Below are 22,170 nucleotides of genomic sequence, written 5' to 3'. Positions count from 1 at the left end.
CAGAGTTGAATGGTTAGAATATGTTGAGAAGAGACAGGGACAAAGGTAGGGAAGGAAGCATAGGAGACTGCTGACCACTCTGTTTCTATGTCCCCCACCTGAAAAGTTCTCAGGCCTCCTCCTTGTCTCTGTCTCCTTTAGGGACTCTGCTTCCTGCATCCTTAAATGCTGACTGATGTTTTCCAAGTTTCCCTTTTTAGCAGTCTCACTTCTTGCTCTACCCCTTCCAGGTCTCAGGGAGCTTCCCCATGCCTATGACTTTACCACCACTTCTACACTGAGGGCTCCTCAATTCTTGAATGCAGCCCAAACTTGTCTTGTCAGATCTAAAACCCCAAAGACCAGTAGCTACTGGATTTCTCCACAGGGAGGTAGGTCCCTGAGACACTTTAGGCTCTTTTTTTTCTTTTTAAGATTTTATTTATTTATTCGTGAGAGACACAGACAGAGAGGCAGAAACAAAGGCAGAGGGAGAAGCAGGTTGCCTGTCGTGAGCCTGGTGTGGGACTTGATCCCAGGACCCCGTGATCAAGCCCTGAGCCAAAGGCAGAAGATCAACCATGGAGCCACCCAGGTGCCCTGAGGCACTGTAAGCTCTTAAATGCCCTTCCCCCAATCTTCTTTTTCTTTTGCATTTCCATCCCCCTGAGTAAAACCAGCTTCATCTAAACCATAATTCTGAGGCATCTTATCTTCACCCATATTCAAGCATCCTGGAACCCATCGGGTTCTGCCTCTTTCAGAGCTCTTGGAGCCTCCTTCCCTCACATTCCTATGCTGCTGTCCTGGTCAGGTTCTCACCCTTTCTCACCTGGACTCATTCAATAACCTCCACGGTGCTCCCTTAGAATCTGCTGATCCATCTTCCATGTGGCAACCTGTGGGCTTTTTCAAACACACACCTGCTTCCAGTAACTGTCCACTTAAAACTCATTAATGACTCCTCACATCCTGCAGGATTATCTCTAAATCCCTTCATGCTTTTAGTGATATCTCTCTTTTGCTCAGAGAAAAATGGTTCTTAAGCTTATTAAGTGCAAAAGCTGAAGTCCTTACTATACTCTATACTTCTGGTGCTTCTCAAACTCACTTTGACAAGGGACCAAGTTTCTTTTTTAAAGTTGCAATCTGGGACGCTTGGGTGGTTCAGTGGTTGAGCGTCTTGCCTTCGACTCAGGGCCTGATCCCAGGGTCCTAGGATCGAGTCCCACGTCGGGCTCCTGCATGGAGCCTGCTTCTCCCTCTGCCTGTGTCTCTGCCTCTCTGTCTCTCATGAATAAATAAAATCTTTAAATAAATTTAAAAAATAAAGTTTCAATCCATTGTGGACGATATTTTTATAAAATATAATTGAAATTGCTGCAATGTGAAATTTCATAAAAATATCTAAACATTCATTCTTGACTTTTTTAAAAGATTTTATTTATTCACGAGAGACAGAGACAAAGGCAAGAGGGAGAAGCAGGCTCCCTCTTGAAGAAGTGGGGAGCCCGATGAGGGACTTCTGGCCCCTGGGATCATGACCTGAACCAAAGGCTGACGATCAACCACTGTGCCCCCTAGGTGTCCCCATTCTTGATGTTTTAAACTTACCTCCTCACAGTGCAGTAACAAATAGTGTATGGGCTGGCACTTGCCTTGGATGATATTTTGTGTAGCACTGCTTTACGAGGCCCTACATAATGTGGCCCTACTATTATCAAGTTTTCTCTTACAGTTCTTGCCTACCACCTCTGCTCACCCTGCTTCAACCACTGTGGCCTTCTTATTGTTTCCTTTAACATTCCAAGGACCTCAGGATCTTTGTGCTTGCCATGGCTTCTGACTGAAATGCTATTCCCACAGATATCCTCAAGCTCACGTAAATTTGCATATATTTTCATTTAAATTCAATTAATTAGGGTAGCCCCAGTGGCCCAGCGGTTAAGCGCTGCCTTCAGCCAGGGGTGTGATCCTGGAGACCCAGGAGGATCGAGTCCCACCTCGGGCTCCCTGCATGGAGCCTGCTTCTCCCTCTGCCTGTGTCTCTGCCTCTCTCTCTCTCTCTGTCTCTGTCTCTCATGAATAAACAAAATATTTTTAAAAATAAATTCAATTAATTAACATATAGTGTATTAGTTTCAGAGATGAAGTCAGTGATTCATCAGTCCTATGTAACTCCCAGTGCTCATCACATCACGTGCACTCCTTAATGCCCATCACTCAGTTGTCCCATCCCCTCATGCCCCTCCCCATATATGACTCTTGGTTTGTTTCCTCTGATTAAGAGTCTCATGGTTTGTCTGCCTCTCAGACTTCATCTTGTTTTATTTTTCCCTCCCTTCCCCGATGCTGTTTGCGCAACAATTATTTAGTGAGTTCTCATTACATGGCAAGCACTCAGAAGTGCTGAGGATATGGGGATCCCTGGGTGGTTTAGTGCCTGCATTCGGCCCAGGGCAGATCCTGGAGTCCTGGGATCGAGTCCCACATCAGGCTCCCTGCATGGAGCCTGCTTCTCCGTCTGCCTGTGTCTCTGCCTCTCTCTCTCTGCCTGTCTCTCATGAATACATAAATAAAATCTTAAAAAAAAAAGAAGTACTGAGAATACATTAGTGAACAGAGCAGCAAAAGTCCCTGTTCTTAAAATGCTTACACGTTGCGGTGGGGAGAGTAAAATCTATAGTGTGTTAGAAGATAAATACTATGGGAAAAAATAGAGCAGGGGCAAAACAATCAGGAGTGTTGAGGGAGAGTGTTAAAGATTACAATTTTATATTAATGTGGAGAATAGACCTGAGAATGTGACTTCTGAGCAAAGATTTGAGAGAGGTGAGAAAGTGTGAGCTTTGGTAAGCATTGATCTTAATCATTTAAATTTAAAGTCTTCTAATCCATGAAAATGGAATGATTTTCCATTTAGTTGTGTCTTTAATTCTTTCAGCAATGTTTTGTAGTTTTCACTCTACAAGTCTTTAACCTTGTTGATTAATTCCCAAGTATTTTATTCTTTTGGATGCTATTGTAAATGGAATTGTTTTTCTTAATTTCCTGCTCTGATTGTTCATTATTAGCATATAGAAATTCAACAGAGGGTGCCTGGGTGCCCTAGTGGGTTAAGCATCTGCTTTTAGCTCAGCTCATAATCTCGAGGTCCTGAGATTGAGTCCCCCATGGGGCTCCCTGCTCAGTGGAGAGTCTGCTTCTCCCTCTCCCTCTGCTCTTCCTCCTTGCTCATGCTCTCTCTCCCTCTCTCTTTCTCAAATAAATTTTTAAAAATTAAAAAATAGAAACGCATTAGATTTTACGTGTTAATTTTGTATCCTGAAACATTCCTGAATTTGTTCATTCTAACAGGTTTTTTTTTTATGTGGAATCTTTATCATTTTCTTTTTTTCTTTTTTAATTTATTTATGATAGTCACAGAGAGAGAGAGAGAGGCCGAGACACAGGCAGAGGGAGAAGCAGGCTCCATGCACTGGGAGCCCGACGTGGGATTCGATACCGGATCTCCAGGATCGCGCCCTGGGCCAAAGGCAGGCGCCAAACCGCGGCGCCACCCAGGGATCCCTATCATTTTCTTTTTTTAAAAAAATTTATTTGAGAGAGATAGCATGTGCATGAGTAAGTGGGGGGAGGGGCAGAGGGAGAGAATCTTCAAGCCGACTCCCCACCGAGCACAGAGACCATCCAGAAGCTCAATCCCACAACGCATGAGATCATGACCTGAGCCAGAACCAAGAGTTGGACACCTCATTGACAGCCATCCAGGTGCCCCTCTTTATGATTTCTCAGGTAAGATCATGTTGTCTGTGAATAGAGATAATTTTACTTCTTCCTTTTCAGTTTGGATGCCTTTTATTTCTTTTTCCTGCCTAATTTCTTTTCTTTTTTTTTTTTATTTTATTTATTTATGATAGTCACACAGAGAGAAAGAGAGAGAGGCAGAGACACAGGCAGAGGGAGAAGCAGGCTCCATGCACCGGGAGCCCGATGTGGGATTCGATCCCGGGTCTCCAGGATCGCGCCCTGGGCCAAAGGCAGGCGCCAAACCGCTGCGCCACCCAGGGATCCCCTCCTGCCTAAGTTCTTTAGCTAGGATCCCACTATGTTGAACAGAAGTGGCAAAAGTGGGCATCCTTGTCTTGATCCTGATTTTAGAGGGTAAGTTTTCAATCTTTCACTATTGAGTATGGCATTATGTTAATTGTTTTTTTTTTAAAGATGTATGTATTTGAGAGAGAGAGAGGTCGTGTGCATGCAAGTGGGAGGAGGAGCAAAGGGAGAGGAAGAGAGAGAATCTCAAGCAGACTCCCCGCTGAGTGTGGAGCCCATTGTGGCTTGACCCACAACTATGAGATCATGCCCTGAGCCAAAATTAAGAGTCAGCCACTTAACTGATTGAACCACTCAGGCACCCCATGATAATGGAGATATGAGAAATAGCATGGTTGTATGCAGATGGGACTAAACCAGTAGAGAGAGGGAAAACTTGATAATATAGGAGAAAGAAGGGAGTGCTGCTGAAGGAATGTTCTTGAATAGGTAAAAAAGGACTGGTATCTAATCCACCAGTAAAATAGTTGGTCTTAGGGCAAGCATACAAACAGTCAACTTGTAGACACCAGGCTGGAAGGCAGAGTATCTGGGCAAAGATGCTCCTGTGGAACTTCTACCAAATTGAAGCTCTAAATACAGATTTTCCTATGGCAGGCACCTCATTGCTCAGGATACAACTCAAATGTCACCTCATCTGACATCCTGCCTCATCATTCTGATTACAACATCCTATGTTATTTTATTCACAGCATTAATCTCAATTAGAAATCATCTTCTTTATTGATAGCTTTTTTGTTTGTTGAGTATTATGTTGGAAGCTCCGTGACAACTGCTGAGAGCAGCAGTTGTATCAATCTTGTTTACTTCTGAATTTCTAGTCCCAAAGACAGTGCTAAGACAGTGCCTGGCACATGGTAGGTGGTCCATAAATCTTTACTAAAAAATAGATTGAATGAATGGAAAGAGTGGGCTGAGGGCTTTTATTGCTGCCATGAGTTAAGTGAGAAAAGATTGATTAGCATTTTGCTTCACTAAGGTCAAATAAAAATATTTGCCTAACTGAGGTTGGAGACCGTAAACTATTTGTCACAGTTCCAGTGGCTAGGTTCTAATCACCCACCAGGCAGGTGGTATTTTCTGATCTGATAGTGTACAACAGCCTAGAAGTAGGATTCATTAATTAAAAATTGGGGGTGGGTAGAGGTTCTTGTTCAAAATGGTGATGCGGAAAAATCCTGAACTCAACTTCTCCCACTGATACACTGAATCTACAGCCATGCATAAACAATTTCTTCTGGGGTGGGGGATGCTTAAAAACTGGCAGAGCAAAATTGAGGGTGGGTGCACAGGGCAGCCCAAATGACATGCAAGGATTGAGCAAGTTATGTTATTAAGGGCAAGGCTGAAAAATGTGCTCTAGACAAAGAAGGAAGTAACAAGGAGTGAGAGATAGATTAGGAGAAGCAAGGGTCCCACTTCCACATGTACAATGAATTTGGATATCTGGTGTGATATAATGAATTATATATTGCAAGGGTAGGACTGGGGCCTTAGGACTTCCATTTCTCAGCCAAAATCAGTCTCCGTGGCTTCCTCTTTTGTTCCTGTGTTGTCATCTGGAACCAAACAGACGTCAATTATTTTCCTAAGAAGTCCTTATACCCTGAGTCAAGATTTTATGCTCTTTCCCATGGAGAATTTTTTTTCTCTAACACCCTCCCACCACTTCTCATGATCAGAACTCCCTTATTCGCTAGATCGGGGGGGCTCTTTATGAGCCACCTCAAATTACCTACAGTGGAAGAAATTGGAACACTTACCTAAATCTTTGAGGATATAAAAAAAAATCACTAGTGTTTTTTTAAAGTATGGTATTGTATATGACAGGTATGATATTGTGATTATGTTTAAGAAGAGTGCTTGACAAATCACAAGAAAACTACAGTCCGATATCCCTTATGAATATGGATGAAAGAATCCCCAATAAAATACTAGAAATTGACTCCAGAAATTTATAAGAAGAATGAATAAAAAAGAATTATATATCATGACCAATTGGGATTTATCCCAGGAATGCAAAGTTGGTTTAACATCTGAAAATCAATTAATGTAATATACCATATCATATCAGAATAAAACATAAAAATATGATCATCTAAATAAACACAGAAGCAATTGATCAAATCTAACACGTTTCATGAAAAGCAAACAAGCAACAACACCCAACAAACTAGAAAGAGAAGGGAATTTCCTCAACATGATCGAAGACATCTACAAAAAAAAAGGCAGTTGATATCATAGTAGTCAAAGACTGGGTGCTTTTGCCTTGAGGTGAGCAACATAACAAGGATATGTATCCTTACCACCTTCATTAGATATTGTTCTAGAGGTTCTGGCCATGACAATTAATCAAGAAAAAGAAATAAATGACATCCAGGTTGGAAAGCAAGAAGTAGGGGGATCCCTGGGTGGCTCAGCAGGTTGGCGCCTGCCTTTGGCCCAGGGCGCGGTCCTGGAGTCCCAGGATTGAGTCCCACGTCGGGCTCCTGGCATGGAGCCTGCTTCTCCCTCTGCTTGTGTCTCTGCCTCTCTCTCTATCTATGTCTATCGTGAATAAATAAATAAAATCTTTAAAAAAAAGGAAAGCAAGAAGTACAACTATCTAAATTCATAGATTTTATGATGATGTATATTAAAAAAATTCTGTGGATTCACTAGAATATATTAGAACCAATCAAGTTCAATAAAGTTGTAAGATACAAGGTCAATGTACAAAAATCAATTTTATTTCTATATACCTACAATGAACATACTCAAAAAATTTTCATTTATGATAGCATCAAAAGGAATACAATACTTAGGAGTAAATATAGCAAAAGAAGAGCAAACTTCTACTCCCAAAACTACAAAATACTCTTGGAAGAAATTAAATAGGATCTAAATAAATGGAATAACATCCCATATTCATAACGTCACATCTTCATATTGTTAAGATTTCACTTCTCCCCTAATTGATCCTCAGATTCAATTAATGTCTTTTCAGAATCTAAACTTTTTGTATAAATTAACAAGGTGATTCCAAAGTTTGTATGGAATTTCCACAGATGCTGTAGACAAAACAATCTTACGAAACAAGAACAAAGTTGGAGGGCTCACATTTCCTGATTTCAAAACTTTCTGTGAAGCAATAGTAATGAAGACACTGTGGTACTGGCATAAGAACAAACATAGAGATTATTGAAAGAGAAGTGAGAGTCCAGAAATAAACCCATGTTTCTATGGACAGCTGATTTTGACAAGGATGTTGAGAACATTTAATGAAGATATCTTTTTAACAATTGGTACTGGGCAGCCCAATGGCCCAGCAGTTTAGTGCTGCCTTCAGCAAGGTTGTGATCCTGGAGACCCGGGATCGAGTCCCATGTTGGGATCCCTGCATGGAGCCTGCTTCTCCTTTTGCCTGTGTTTCTGCCTCTCCCTCTCTCTTTCTGTGTCTGTCATGAATAAATAAAATAAAAATTTAAAAAAAGCAACTCGTACTGGGACACCTGGGTATCCAGATATAAATGAATTAATTTGTATCCTTAACTCAGACTGTATACAAAAATTAACTCAAAATGGATCAACCCAAATATAAGAACTAAAACTATTAAGGTCTTAAAATAAAACACAGAAATAAATCCTCATGACCTTTGATCTGGCATAAATTCTGAGATATGACACCAAAAGCAAGAACAACAAAAGAAAAAACAATAAACTGAATTTCGTCAAAATTATAAACTTTTCTGCATCAAAAAACATTATCAGGGATGCCTGGGTGGCTCAGCAGTTGAGTGCCTGCCTTCGGCCCAGGGCATGATCCTGGAGTCCCGGGATCAGTCTCACATCAGTCTCCCTGCATGGAGCCTGCTTCTCTCTCTGCCTATGTCTCTGCCTCTCTCTCTCCATGTCTCTCATGAATAAATAAATAAAATCTTTAAAAAAATTATCCAAAAGATGAAAAGACAACCTACAAAATGGGAGAAAATATTTGGAAATTATATATTTGATAATGCTCTAGTATCCAGGGTATATATACAGCTCCTATAACTCCTCAACAACAACAAAAAAGATAATTCAAGTAAAAAGTGGGGGAAAGACTTAAATAGCCATTTCTTCGAAGAAATTATACACATGCCTGACAAGCACATTAAAAGATACTCAAGGGATCCCTGGGTGGCGCAGCGGTTTGGCGCCTGCCTTTGGCCCAGGGCGCGATCCTGGAGATCTGGGATCGAATCCCACGTCGGACTCCCGGTGCATGGAGCCTGCTTATCCCTCTGCCTGTGTCTCTGCCTGTGTCTCTGCCTCTCTCTCTCTCTCTCTCTCTCTCTGTGTGACTATCATAAATAAATTTAAAAAATTAAAAAAAAAATAAAAGATACCCAACATCATTCTTCATTAATGAGCTGCAAAAAGGCAAACAACCATTAAAACCTGGGCAAAGAAAAAAAAAAAAAACCTGGGCAAAGAACTTAAATCAATGTTTCTCCAAAGAAGCTATATAGATGTCCAGAAAGGCATGTGAAAAGATTCTCAAAATCATTGGTCATTAAGGAAATGCAAATCAAAGCCATAATGAGGCATCAATCACTTCATACCCACTAGTTTGGTTCTAATAAAAAGAGAGAAGAAGGACTGTTGGTTAGAATGTGGATAAATAAGAACCCTCACATGTTGCTGGTAGGAATGTAGTATGAGGCAGCCACTGTGAAAAACAGTTTGGCTGTTCCTCAAAAAGTTAAACATATAATTACCAATATGAGGGGGTCCCTGGGTGGCGCAGCGGTTTGGCGCCTGCCTTTGGCCCAGGGCACGATCCTGGAGACTCGGGATCGAATCCCACGTCGGGCTCCCAGTGCATGGAGCCTGCTTCTCCCTCTGCCTCTGTCTCTGCCTCTCTCTCTCTCTCTCTGTGTGTGACTATCATGAATAAATAAAAAAAAAAAATTAAAAAAAAAATAATTACCAATATGATCCAGCAATACTACTTTTAGGTATATATGCAAAAGAATTGAAAAGGAATATGTAAAACAAAATGTTGTACCAAATGTTCATAGCAGCACTATTCAACTCAACTATATGACCAGATTGAAATTGAAGACTGCAAACATGGGTGGCCTTGCCCTGGGAGATATTTCAATCACAAAATAGAGTGATGGACTGGACTAATTGCTCTTCTTTTTCATATTGCATCTACACAATGAGATATAACACTAACATTGTTGGTTAGATGATAATATTGATAGACATGTGGGGAAATTTAGTTAACAGCCTCCTATACCTACCCCACACTGATTCCGTCAAACGTTAGGCATACATAAATTTGTTACCCCCTTATCACTCTGCAGTTTCAGTTCCCCAAGGCTGTGTCACAAAGCCTACATTTTTCACCTTACTTCATCTCTCCACATTGGCATCATCTCACATCCTCACAAGAAGAGGAAGGGTGAATACTATACGATAAGGTACTTTTTTTCTTTTTCTTTCTTTTTTCTTTTTTTAGAGAGAGAGAGTGTGTGTGAGTGAGCAGGGGGAGGGGAAGCAAAAGGAGACAGAGAGAAAATCTTAAGCACAGACCTGGCATTGGGCTTGATCTAATGACCCCAAGATCAGGAGCCAATCTTGACCTGAGCCAAAAAAAAGAGTCCAATGTTTAACCAACTGAGCCACCCAGGTGCCCCAACAATAAGATATTTTCAAAGAAAGAACACATCCACATAATTTTTATTACAGTATATTATTATAACTGTTCCACTTTGTTATTAGTTATTGTTGTTAATCTCTTACTGTAGCTGATTTATAACTTAAACTTTACCATAGGTTTGCATAGGGAAAAGCATAGTATACATAGAGTTCAGAATGATCTGTGGTTTCAGGCATCTATTAGGTGTCTTGGAATATACCCTCCATAAATAAGGGACGACTACCGTATTCATGTTCTTATTATTGTTCTCTTATGTAAATATTATACCAAACATAGATGATCAAGGAGGTATGAGCCTTTTGCTGTAACTGATTGTTGGTGAAAAACCATCAAGTGGCTTAATAAAGAATATATCTGGCCTTTATCTCCAGTTGAAGCAGCAGAGCTTCAAAAACCTTTGGAATTTCCTGAATAATAGGAATCTCTCTGCTGTGCTAATGAGGTGACTTCTGGCTGGACGTCCAGATAGCTTCAGGATGGAGGAGGTTGCTCACCAGAAAACACAACCATAAATGGGTTGGAATTGAGTTCAACCACATAGCCTGTAATTTAATGAAACATGCCTACATAATAAAATATCAGTTAAAAATAACTCTTAGGGGGATACCTGGGTGGCTCAAGGGTTGAGCATCTGCCTTTCGGCTCAGAGCATGATCCTGGGGTCCCAGAATTGAGTCCCGCATCAGGCTCCCTGCATGGGGCCTGCTTCTCCCTCTGCTGTCTCTGCCTCTCTCTCTCTGTGTCTCTCATGAATAAATAAATAGAATCTTTAAAAAACAATAACTGTTAGGGCACCTGCGTGATTCAGTTGGTTAAGCATCCAACTCTTAATTTCAGCTCAGCTCATGATCGTGTGATTGAGCCCCATGTCAGTCTCTGAGCTGGGCATTGGAGCCTGCTTAAGATTCTCTCTCTGTGTGTCTCCCTCTGCCCCCACCTCACTCCCCCAACCCCGCTCCTGAGCATGCTCTCTCCCTCAAAGCAAGAACAACAAAACTGTGAACAGTGATGCTCAGGAAGTTCCTGGTTGGTGAACACATTGATGTACAGGAAGGGTGGCACATCCTGACTCCACAGGGACAGGAGTTCCTATGCTTAGGCCCCTTCCAGATCTTGCCTTATGTACCTCTTGATCTGATTGTTCATTTGTATCCTTTATAATAAAATATAGTCATAAGTAGAGCACCTTTTTAAAAAAAATATTTTATTTATTCATGTCATGACCCAAGCCAAAGGCAGACGCTCAACCACTGAGCCACCCAGGTGCCCCAGTAGAGCACCTTCTTGAGTTCCGTGAGTCATTCTTGTGAACCTGAAGGGTAGTTATCAGAACCCCCAAATCTGTAGCCAAGTCTGAGAGTAGTGCAAGCAGCTTGGGGCACCCACTGTGGCTGTCAGCAGAAATAAGGATAGTCTTGTGTTGAGGACCTTGCATTTTAATTTGTGGGAGCTGGTGCCAACTCCAGGTAGTTATTTATTTTTTTTTTTAATTTATGATAGGCACACAGTGAGAGAGAGAGAGGCAGAGACACAGGCAGAGGGAGAAGCAGGCTCCATGCACCGGGAGCCCGATGTGGGATTCGATCCCGGGTCTCCAGGATCGCGCCCTGGGCCAAAGGCAGGCGCCAAACCGCTGCGCCACCCAGGGATCCCAACTCCAGGTAGTTAGCGCCAAAATTGGGTTGAAATATAGTTCTAGGATGCCCAGTTGCTGTCAGAGAATGGTGTCAGATACGCTAGGTATAATGTGCCTTCCCAAGTTCTGTAAGTCATTCTAGCAAATTATGGAACCTGCGGGAATAGTAGAACACCTGAAAATGTTGCTAGCTGGTTAGAGTAAGGAAGGATGGGGGAGCCCAAGTTTGAGACTAGTGGAGACATCCTCTTAGCTGTGAAGTTTGGCCAAACTGTGCACAGATGGTAACAGAAGTCATTTCATCTCCAGACCTGGGTGGCTCAGTCAGTTAAGCATCTGCCTTCAGCTCAGGTCCTGATCCCGGGGTGGGTGATTGAGCCCTGCATTGGGCTACCTGCTCAGCGGGGAGTCTGCTTCTCCTTCTTCCCCTCCCTCTGTGCTCTCTCTATCTCATTCTCAAATAAATAATAAAATAAAATATTTAAAAAAGAAGTCATTTTATCTCTATGTAGAAAAATCACTCAGTCATAGAAAGGAAAGAAGTACTAATGCATGCTACAGCATGGGTGAACTTTGAAAACATTATGCTAAGCAAAAGAAGCCAGTCACAAAAAGAACACAAGCTGTGTGATGCCTTTTATATGAAATGTCCAGAATAGGCAAATCTATAGAGACAGAAAATAGATTAATGGTTGTTTAGTGAATGTAGTAGGGTGGGCTTAGGAGGTGATAATAAGGGAAACCAAGTTTCTTTATAAAGTGATAGAAATGTTCTAAAATGGTGATAGTAGGGGATCCCTGGGTGGCTCAGCGGTTTAGCGCCTGCCTTTGGCCCAGGACACGATCCTGGAGTCCCGGAATCAAGTCCCACATCAGGGTCCCGGCATGGAGTCTGCTTCTCCCTCTGTCTATGTCTCTGCCTCTCTCTCTCTCTATGTCTATCATGAATGAATAAATAAAAAATCTTAAAAAAATAAAATGGTGATAGTAAAAGCTATTGAGATATACATTTTAAATGGGTAAATTGTATGGTATATGAATTACACCTTGATAAGCAATCATTAAAATTTATTTATTTATTTTAAATTTATTTTTTATTGGTGTTCAATTTACCAACATACAGAATAACCCCCAGTGCCCGTCACCCATTCACTCCCACCCCCCGCCCTCCTCCCCTTCTACCACCCCTAGTTCGTTTCCCAGAGTTAGCAGTCTTTACGTTCTGTCTCCCTTTCTGATATTTCCCACACATTTCTTTTTTTTTTTTTTTTAAGATTTTATTTATTTATTCATGAGAGACACACAGAGAGAGAGAGGCAGAGACACAGGCAGAGGGAGAAGCAGGCTCCATGCACCGGGAGCCCGACATGGGATTCGATCCCGGGTCTCCAGGATCGTGCCCTAGGCCAAAGGCAGGCGCCAAACCACTGCGCCATCCAGGGATCCCTTCCCACACATTTCTTCTCCCTTCCCTTATATTCCCTTTCACTATTATTTATATTCCCCAAATGAATGAGAACATATAATGTTTGTCCTTCTCCGACTGACTTACTTCACTCAGCTAAAATTTTTTTAAATTTAGGGATCCCTGGGTGGCACAGCGGTTTGGCGCCTGCCTTTGGCCCAGGGCATGATCCTGGAGACCCGGAATCGAGTCCCACTTCGGGCTCCCGGTGCATGGAGCCTGCTTCTCCCTCTGCCTATGTCTCTGCCTCTCTCTCTCTGTGACTATCATAAATAAATAAAAGAATTGAAAATTTTTTAATTTAAATTCAGTTTAGCTAACATAGTATATTATTAATTTCAGGGGTAGAATTTACTGATTCATCAGTTGCATCTAATACCCAGTGCTCATTACACCAAGTGCCCTCCTTAATGCCCATCACCCAGTTACCCTGTCCCCCCATCTACCTCCCCTTCAGCGACCCTCAGTTTGTTTCCTATAGCTAAGAGTCTCTTATGGTTTGTTTCCCTCTCTGTTTTTATCTTATTTTTCCTTCCTTTCCCCTATGTTCATCTGTTTTGTTTCTTAAATTCCACATGAGTGAGATCATACGATATTTGTCTTTCTCTGAGTGACTTATTTCACTTAGCATAATACCCTCTAGTTCCATCCATGTCACTGCAAATGACAAGATTTCATTCTTTTTGATAGTTGAGCAATATTCCATTATGCGTGTATATACATACATATATATATACATATATACATATATATATATTCCCCACATCTTCTTTATCCTTTCATCTGTCAATAGACATCTGGGCTTTTTGCATAGTTTGGCTATTGTGGACATTGCTGCTGTGAACATTGGGGTGCATGTGTCCCCTTGAATCCCTATGTTTGTAGCCTTTGGATAAATTACCTAGTAGTGCAACTGCTGGGTCATAGGGTAGCTTATTTTTAACTTTTTGAGGCACCTCCGTACTATTTTCCAGAGTGGCTGCACCAGTTTGCATTCGCACCAACAATGTAAGAGGGTTCCCCTTTCTCTGCATCCTCATCAAATTAAGCCATCTTTTTTTTTAAAGATTGTTTTTATTTATTCATGAGAGACACAGAGAGAGGCAGAGGCATAGGCAGAGGGAGAAGCAGGCTCCATGTAGGGAGCACAATGTGGGACTCGATCCCAGGACCCCAGGATCACGCCCTGAGCCAAAGGCAGACGCTCAACCACTGAACCACCCGTGCATCCCTAAGCCATCATTGTTTTAAAAGGGTGGTTATCGTCTATAAATATAAGCTGAAATAGCTATAGATGACATAAAAAGTGTCTAGGATTTGCTTTCAAAAAACCCACAGGGGATGGGGAGAACAGAAGAAATAAGACTAGCCATAAGTTGATCATTACTGAGGCTAGGTATTCAGAGAATCATCAGACTATTCTCTCTACAGTTGTATATGTTTGACATTTTTCAAAAGAGGAAAAAAAGCAGAATCTGATGTAATATTCTGACTCACTCAGAAAAGAGGGGATTGTTGAGGCACCTGGGTGGCTCAGTCGCCTACACATCTAACTTTGGCTCAGCTCATGATCTTGGGGTCCTGGGATTCAGCCCCATGTTGGGCTCTATGCTCAGTGGGGAGTCTGCTTGTCCCTCTCCCTCTGCCCCTCCCCTACTCGGCTCTCTCTCTCTCAAGTAATGAAATCTTTTTTTTTTTTTAAAAAAGAGGGGACTGTCACCTCTTTTGTTGTTATTTAGAAGCCCTACCCAGAGCCCTCAGATCAGGGAGATGAATTATTGAGGGGAATCTGAGAGGCATGGAAGCTATTGAGCAAGGAGAGGGAGCAAGCACAGGGGCCCTTTGGGCTAGGGCAGCTCAGTACCCCCAGCCCTCATGGACAACCCCCAGGCCAGGCTGACTGTGGTGGTGGAAGTAGAGCCGGGAAGAGGATCAGGTAGGAGGTCCTTACACATTCATTCTTAGAGGTAATGCAGCCCGAGGGAGCCTCTTGGAAGAGGGGAAGGAAGATGTTACTTTATTGCTTTAGCTGCTGCAGATGCTCTTTTTGAGGAAGCTCTGCCTCTCGGGGGCTCTGATCCTGTGCCAGGTACTCCAGGTTAGGAAACTGAGGCCAAAGTTGAGGGCAGGACCTAGGAATCCTGGCAGTTTCCCCCATGAGAGTTGATATATAGTCCATCTTTCTCAGGCCCTGAGGAGACCTGTTACCCCACACTCCTTCTGGAGGGGTCCAAGAGCATCCGTCTGCTTCAGCCGGGCACTCTAGACACTCAGGTAAAAATGGGATAGGGTGCGGGTGAGGGCAGGGGAAGATGGGAATGACAATGCTGAGCCTAGCCCTCCCCACAGGAACAATGCATCACCTTTGACAGAGTCCTGGGCTCTGATGCTGCTCAGGTAGGTGTGTGTGTGTGTGGGGGGGAGGGTTGTAAGGAGCTGGGAAGAGGGTGGGAGCTCTCAGACTCCTGGACCCTGGAGTGCTGAGTGCTTCCCAAGCCCTTTACTCAGGCAGGCTGGGTCAGGGTACCTGAGATTGGGGGATTCCTCTGTGTCCCCTGCAGGAGGCTGAGCAGGAGCTGCTGGCACGAGTCCAGTCCACACTAGGCCTGGTAGCCCAAGGGTACAGCGTGGCCCTACTGCTTCGGGGTCGGGAAACAGAAACACCCCGGCTTGTACCTCAAGTGAGTCCCAGAGGAGCCACCATGCATAGGTCTCATGAGGTTCAGGTGCTGTTTTCTCCAGGATACTTTTGACAAACTTCCCTTCCTCTCCCTAGCTGGATTACATTACCCTTTCTGGGGTTCTTATAGCACATTGTGGTTCATACAGAAATGTTTTGCCAGGGCCAACCTAGGCAGCAATTGAGAGGTCGGGGAAGGTGGGAGGCTGGGGCCCATGGGGTAAAGGTTAGGGAGGAGTGGTATGCAGAGATCAAATATCCAGGGAGGTCTAATCTTCACACTTTTTCATAATACTGATAATAAACTTGAAAGCTTTGTTTTCAGGGCCTTGTGAAAATGCCCCCAAATCAAAATAGCTACCTCAGAAACTTGTCATCGGCCCCTACCACAAGAAACAGCAGGTCTCACTGAAAACGTTTACTCATTTGGCTTGCTGTGAACCGCGAGCGCTGGGGCTACTTCTGTCCTGGACACCGTGTCTGCAGCACCTAGCATAGAATTGGGTGCAGACTTCACCCTCAGGAAATGTTGAAATACAGATTAATCCTTTCTTTATCCTTGCTGAACTCCTTTCTCCACTTTAGCTGTTGCAGATGCTGTTTGAGGAAGCTCAGCCGCACAGGGGCCCTGATCCTGTGCTTGTTACCCTTAGCCTGGTGCAGGTGAGACCCTGCAGGGAGGGGAGACCTGGGAGCCAAGGCACCTGAGGTGCTGCAGAAAGAGCCCGAGGCTTGTGAGGAGCCAGAAGAGCTTGAGCCAAGCCTTATTCTGCTGCTCACCAGCATGCGCTTGCCTTCCAAGGTCTCCTTTTTCCTGCCTGATGGCTGAATTTTGGTGCCCTGCTTGGCCCCCAGGGCCCCAGTGGGAGGGTCATGTGAGCTGGAGCTGGGAAAGGCTCTATTTGTAACCAGTGTTGTGCTTGCGTGATTCCAGCTCAGCCCTAGCGGGAGGACTCAGGACCTGCTCTCTCCAGGGACAGAGAACTTGTCCGTGCTCAATGTGTCTCCTCTGGGCTTGTGAGTATCCAGGGCCCAATGGGATCTGAGGATGCTTGTCTCAAAGCAGGGCCGACACCCTCAAACCCAGACCTGGGAGGTTTCTCTCCACTGCCACATACTTGGGGTCATGCTTATCATGCCCTCTCATCCTCTTCCCTGCATCCCATATCCCCAACCCTCTCACTCTTCTTACCCTATCCATCTACACCTCTTCAACTCAATCATTATTCTCCTGGGAGATTTGAGCATCAATGAGCAGAACTTCAGTCTCTCCATCTGTAAAATGGGGGCAATCCCAACTAGCCTGTTTCCCTCACTGGACAGATGACAGGAGGAGAAAAGAAATCATGAAGATGAGAGGCTTTTAGGGGATATAATGAGCTTGGAACCTTGGGGCTGATTCTGACAGGCTCTTGGGACCCCTATCAACCCCCATGCAGAGGTTCTGTGAGGCTGGATGGAACTCTGGTCAGAGCTGAGCTCAGCCTCCCCTTCCTCCAGGGTGGTGGAAGATGCCAGCGAGGTGGAAGTGTCTGACTCAAGAGCTGCCTCAGAGCTGTACTTGCAGGCTGCAGGGGATGAACGCAGGTGAGGCCAGGAGGGCACCTGTCACCCTCCACACCCATCCCTTAGGTATTTGGCCTGATGCTACACTCTCCTCCACAGGGCCTGCTCTCTGCTCACTGTCACCATGTCTTGCCCAGGGCCTGATCCTCCTGAGGGGCCTGGGACCCAGGGCATGTGGCGAGGAGCTTTGAGGATCCTTCAGCTGCCCAGAGCCCTGTAAGTCTCATGGAGGCTTCTGACCTCTAGGGAGTGGTGGTGGGGGTGGGGTGGGGGCTGAAATATAGCTCAGTCAGTTAAGCGACCGGCTCTTGGTTTTGACTCAGGTTGTGATCTCAGGGTCATGGGATCAAGCCCAATGTCAGGCTCTGCAGTCAATGGGAGTCTGCTTGAGACTCTCTCTCCCTCTCCCACTACCCTTGCTCATGCTCACTCTCTTTCAGAGTGAAAAGACCCTGGAAGGATGGATGCTGAGACCCAGGGCAGCCCCAGAGTCTCCTTTCCTCACCTCTGACATAGTGAAGGACTCCTTCCTTTAGCATTTCTTTCTTTTTAAGAATTTATTTATTTACTCATGAGAGACACACAGAGAGAGGCAGAGGCATAGGCAGAGGGTGAAGCAGGCTCTCTGTGGGGAGCCTGATGTGGGACTGGATCCCAGGACCCCAGGATCACGCCCTGAGCCAAAGGCAGATGCTCAACCACTGAGCTACCCAGGTGTCCCTCTTTTAGCATTTCTTGTTAGGCAGGTCTACTAACAATGAATTCCATCAGCTCCTACTAATCTGGGAACACTTTAATTTCTCCCACATTCTTGAATAATTTTGCCAGATATAGAATTGACAGGCTTTTTCTTACAGCACTTTAAATATGTCATCTCACTGCCTTCTGAACTCCGTAATTTATTATTTTTTTAAAAGAGTTTATTTATTTATTTATGAGAGACACACAGAGAGAGGCAGAGAGAGGCAGAAACAGGCAGAGGGAGAAGCAGGCTCCATGCAGGGAGCCATGTGGGACTCAATCCCAGGACTCCAGGATCACGCCCTGGGCTGAAGGCAGGTGCTAAACCGCTGAGGCACCCAGGGGTCCCCTGGACTCCATAATTTCTGATGAGAAATTGGTCTTATGGAGTATCATTTGTACATAATGAGATTTTCTCTTTGGCTTTTGACAATTTGGTTATAATGTGTCCTAGCATGATCTCTTGGTATTTATCCTTCTTGGAATTTGTTGAGCTTCTTGGATAGACTCATGTCTTTCATAAAATTTGGGGAATATTTGAAGATTATTTCTTTGAATAATCTTTCTGACCCCTTGTCTCTCTCTTCCTTCTGAGATTTCCATTCTGTGTATGTTTATACACCTGATGCATTCACTGGGCCCTTGGGCTCATTTTCCTTCATTTATTTTTTTTCTGCTCCTCACACTGCATAATTCTATTTGACTTATTTTCAACTTTGCCAAGATTCTTTCTTATGCCTGCTCAATTCTGCCCTCTAGGGAATTTTTTATTTCAGTTACTGTACTTCTCAGCTCCAGAATTTCTACTTGGTTTCTATTTTATTTTTATTTATTTTAAAAATTTTTATTTATTTATTCATGAGAGACACACATAGAGAAGTAGAGACATAGGTAGGGAGAGAAGCAAACTTCATGCAGGAAGCCCGATGTGGGACTGGATCCCAGGACCCCAGGATCACGTCCTGAGCCGAAGGCAGACGCTCAACCACTGAGTCACCCAGGCATCCTTATTTTTTATTTTCTAAAGGTTTTATTTATTTATTTGGAGAGAGATGGAGCACAAGCAGGGGGAGTGGGAGGGGATAAGTAGGTTCCTCGCAGAGCAGGGAGCCTGATATATGGCTCAAAATCCCAGGACTCTGGGATCATGACCCAAGTTGAAGGCAGATGCTTAGCCAACGGAGCTACCCAGGTGCCCCTCATTTTATTTTATATTTTATTTTATTTTTATGTAAGCTTTACACCCACAGTGGGGCTCAAATGTATGACCCTAAGATCAAGAGCCTCATGCTCTACCAACTAAGCCAGCCAGGCACCTCTCTACTTGGTTCCTTTTTATAATTTTTATGCTTCTATTTATATTTTCTATTTATTGAGACATAATTTTCCTGATTTTAGTTTTCTGAGCATATTTAACATAGTTGAATTAGGGACGCCTGGGTGGCTCAGTGGTTGAGTGTTTGTCTTAGGCTCAGGGCATGATCCTGGGATTCCAGGATCGAGTCCCATATTGGGCTCCCTGCATGGAGCCTGCTTCTCCTTCTGCCTGTCTCTGCCTCTTTCTGTGTCTCTCATGAACAAATAAATACAATCTTAAAAAAAAATAGTTGAATTAAAGTCTTTGTGTAGTGAATCCAGTGTATTTCCTCAGGAAAATTTCTGTTAATTTTTTTTCCTTGTGAGTGGACCATATATTCTTGATTATTTGCATGCCTGATTTTTTTTTTTTTGGTTGGAAACTAGCCAATTTGAGAACATTTTATTTTTGTAACGATTATATTCTTTATTGCACTGGTCTGTTAAGTCTCCATTTCTTTTCCTTAATGCTCTGACATTCTGGGTGTGATAATGTAGTAACTCTGAAAGCCAGATTCTCCATCATCTCTAGGATTGGCATTGTTGCTTGCCGTGGGCCACAGCTCTCTGCTTGCTTAGTTACTTTTCCAAACAATTTTTGCAAACACCCTTTTCTTGGTGATCACTGAAGTCTCCATTCTCTTATCTCAGTGGTTCGCTAGTGATCTGATACAGAATTCCTTAAACTGCTTCCTTAAAACTTTTTTTTTTCAATTTAAGAAGAAAAAGAGAAAGAAAGAAAAGAAAAAAAAAGTTCTGTTTCCACAGATTGGCTCTGGGTTGAGTCAGTCCTTCTATGCTTAGCCAGTACATTTCTAGCTCTGCCTTAGCCTTATTTCCTGCTTGCACTGAACTTAAAAATCAGCCAGAAATGAAAACTTATGATCTTCTCAGCATGCACCCTGCCCTGGGCATGTGCATGGCTTTCTGTTTTCCTTATGCACTGGGTAAATTATTCCCCCCATATCTCAGTCCCCAATTTTTTCTCTCAGTCTTTCTGTGCATCTGTTGTTTGCTCCAACTGCTATTTTTGCTTGTTCTTTCATCTTTCACGCATGTTTTCAGCAACTGTCCCCTAGCATAGCTGTTCTGCCCTGGGAGAGAGTTCCAAAGTAAGTGAGACAAAGGGAAGCCCTTTTTGTCAGTGCTCTGGGGGGAAACCCAAGAGAGTGAAAACAACAAACATAATTCCTTGGAAACAAGATCTGCTCAGCTCCCTCCAGAGTCAAATACCTCCACCAGAAATGTGAGCTGTTATCTTCAAGACCACCTCTGTGCTGGGGAGGATGTTGGGGCTAGGGTGAGCTAAAACACAACAAGGATCTCAATACATGTAAGTTGCTTTTCTCCTGGTGAAGCATTCATTTGGTTGCTGTACACCTTTGTCCCCCAGAGTTCCAGTAAGATTGATTCTGACCATTTTGCCAGATGTTTCTGGAAAAGGATAGACTCTCAGAGTTCCCTACTCTGCCATTTTTGTGGATGTCACCTTGCTTTGCCATTTTAAATTAGGTGATTAGTCTTTTATTACTGGGGCCTAAGAGTTCTTTAAATATTCTAGCTCCAAGTCCCTTATCAGATAGATAAATTAACTTTTGTACTATGAGAATGTATTATGTAATTAAAAAAATAATATTCATTCATGAGAGACACACACAGAGAGAGAGAGAGAGAGAGAGAGAGAGAGAGGCAGAGTCACAGGCAGAGGGAGAAGCAGGCTCCACACAGGGAGCCCGATGTGGGACTCAATCCCAGACTGCCGGATCACTCCCTGAGCCAAAGGCAGATGCTCAACTGCTGAGCCACCCAGGTGTCTCTAAAAAAAAAATAATAAAATAAAACAAAGGTCTATGCAAGGTTGCAAATCTGCCTGGTGGTACACAAAAGTTACTGGAAATAGCCTTTCCATTAACTGGCCATTTGGGCCAGTTTCTTCCCCCAGCCACCAGTGGACATCTCCTTTCTTCCTCCCTCCCTCTGGCAGAGATTGCCCCCTGCTGCAGGTGTTGGCTGGTAGGGCTACTGGTGAGGAGGTGGAGGGCTCTCTGCCTTGGATTGTCTCACGACTCCTGGAAGGAAACAACTACAGTGGCCTCCTTCTTCGCCTGGACCCTCAAGGTGGCCTGGGGGGAGGGTGTGGGGTTCTTCGGAAGCTCTGGGATCTGACTTCTTATGCCTGACCCACCCTTTCATCAAATCAGCTGCAGCTCCAACCCCAGTTCAGAGAGAGCCTGACCCTCTGGGAGGGCCAGGATTCAGAAAGACCCAGGATGGCTAGGTTGCCAAAGTCTGGAGAGGCGGGCCAATAGTAAAAGCAACCCTTCACCCTGTAGAGACTTTCAATGATTTACCAAGCATTTTTACACTAATATTGTTTATTTTGACCACAACCCCATGAGACACATCTAATTTAGATGAGGAAAGAGAGGAAGGCTTAGATGAGGAAAGGGAGGATCAGAGAGGGGAAAGAACTTGCCTATTTGCACACACTTATTAAAAATCAGGCTTCTGTGAAATGATATGATGTTAGAGATGTCAGAGAGGTCAAGTGGAGGGTAGAGATCAAACAAGAATGGCCAAGAGCTGATAATTATTGAAGCCTGGTAATTGAAGCTTGGGTTTCCCGTACCTTGTTTATGTTTGAAATTTTCTATGATAAAAGCATTTTTTTTTTAAAGAGCCTGGCTCTCTCTCTTCAGAACTAATAACCACATTAATTTGGCTAATATACTCCCAGACCATGCACTGTGCCAGGCCCTGTGGAGTAAGGAGAATAAATTAGGGCAGTTTATGCCCTCAAGGATAATGCAGTGCAGGACAGGCCAGTTTGGTATCATGATTAAGCACACAGGCTTTAATGTCAGACAGAACTGGACTAAAGTTTTAACTCTGCTACTCACCAGGAAGTCACTTGACTTCTCTGAGTTTCATTTGCTTCATCT

This window comes from Canis aureus, chromosome 5 (assembly GCF_053574225.1).
Source record: "Canis aureus isolate CA01 chromosome 5, VMU_Caureus_v.1.0, whole genome shotgun sequence".
NCBI lineage: Eukaryota > Metazoa > Chordata > Mammalia > Carnivora > Canidae > Canis > Canis aureus.
The sequence above is the reverse complement of the archived record's forward strand: the minus strand, read 5'-3'. Positions refer to the sequence as shown.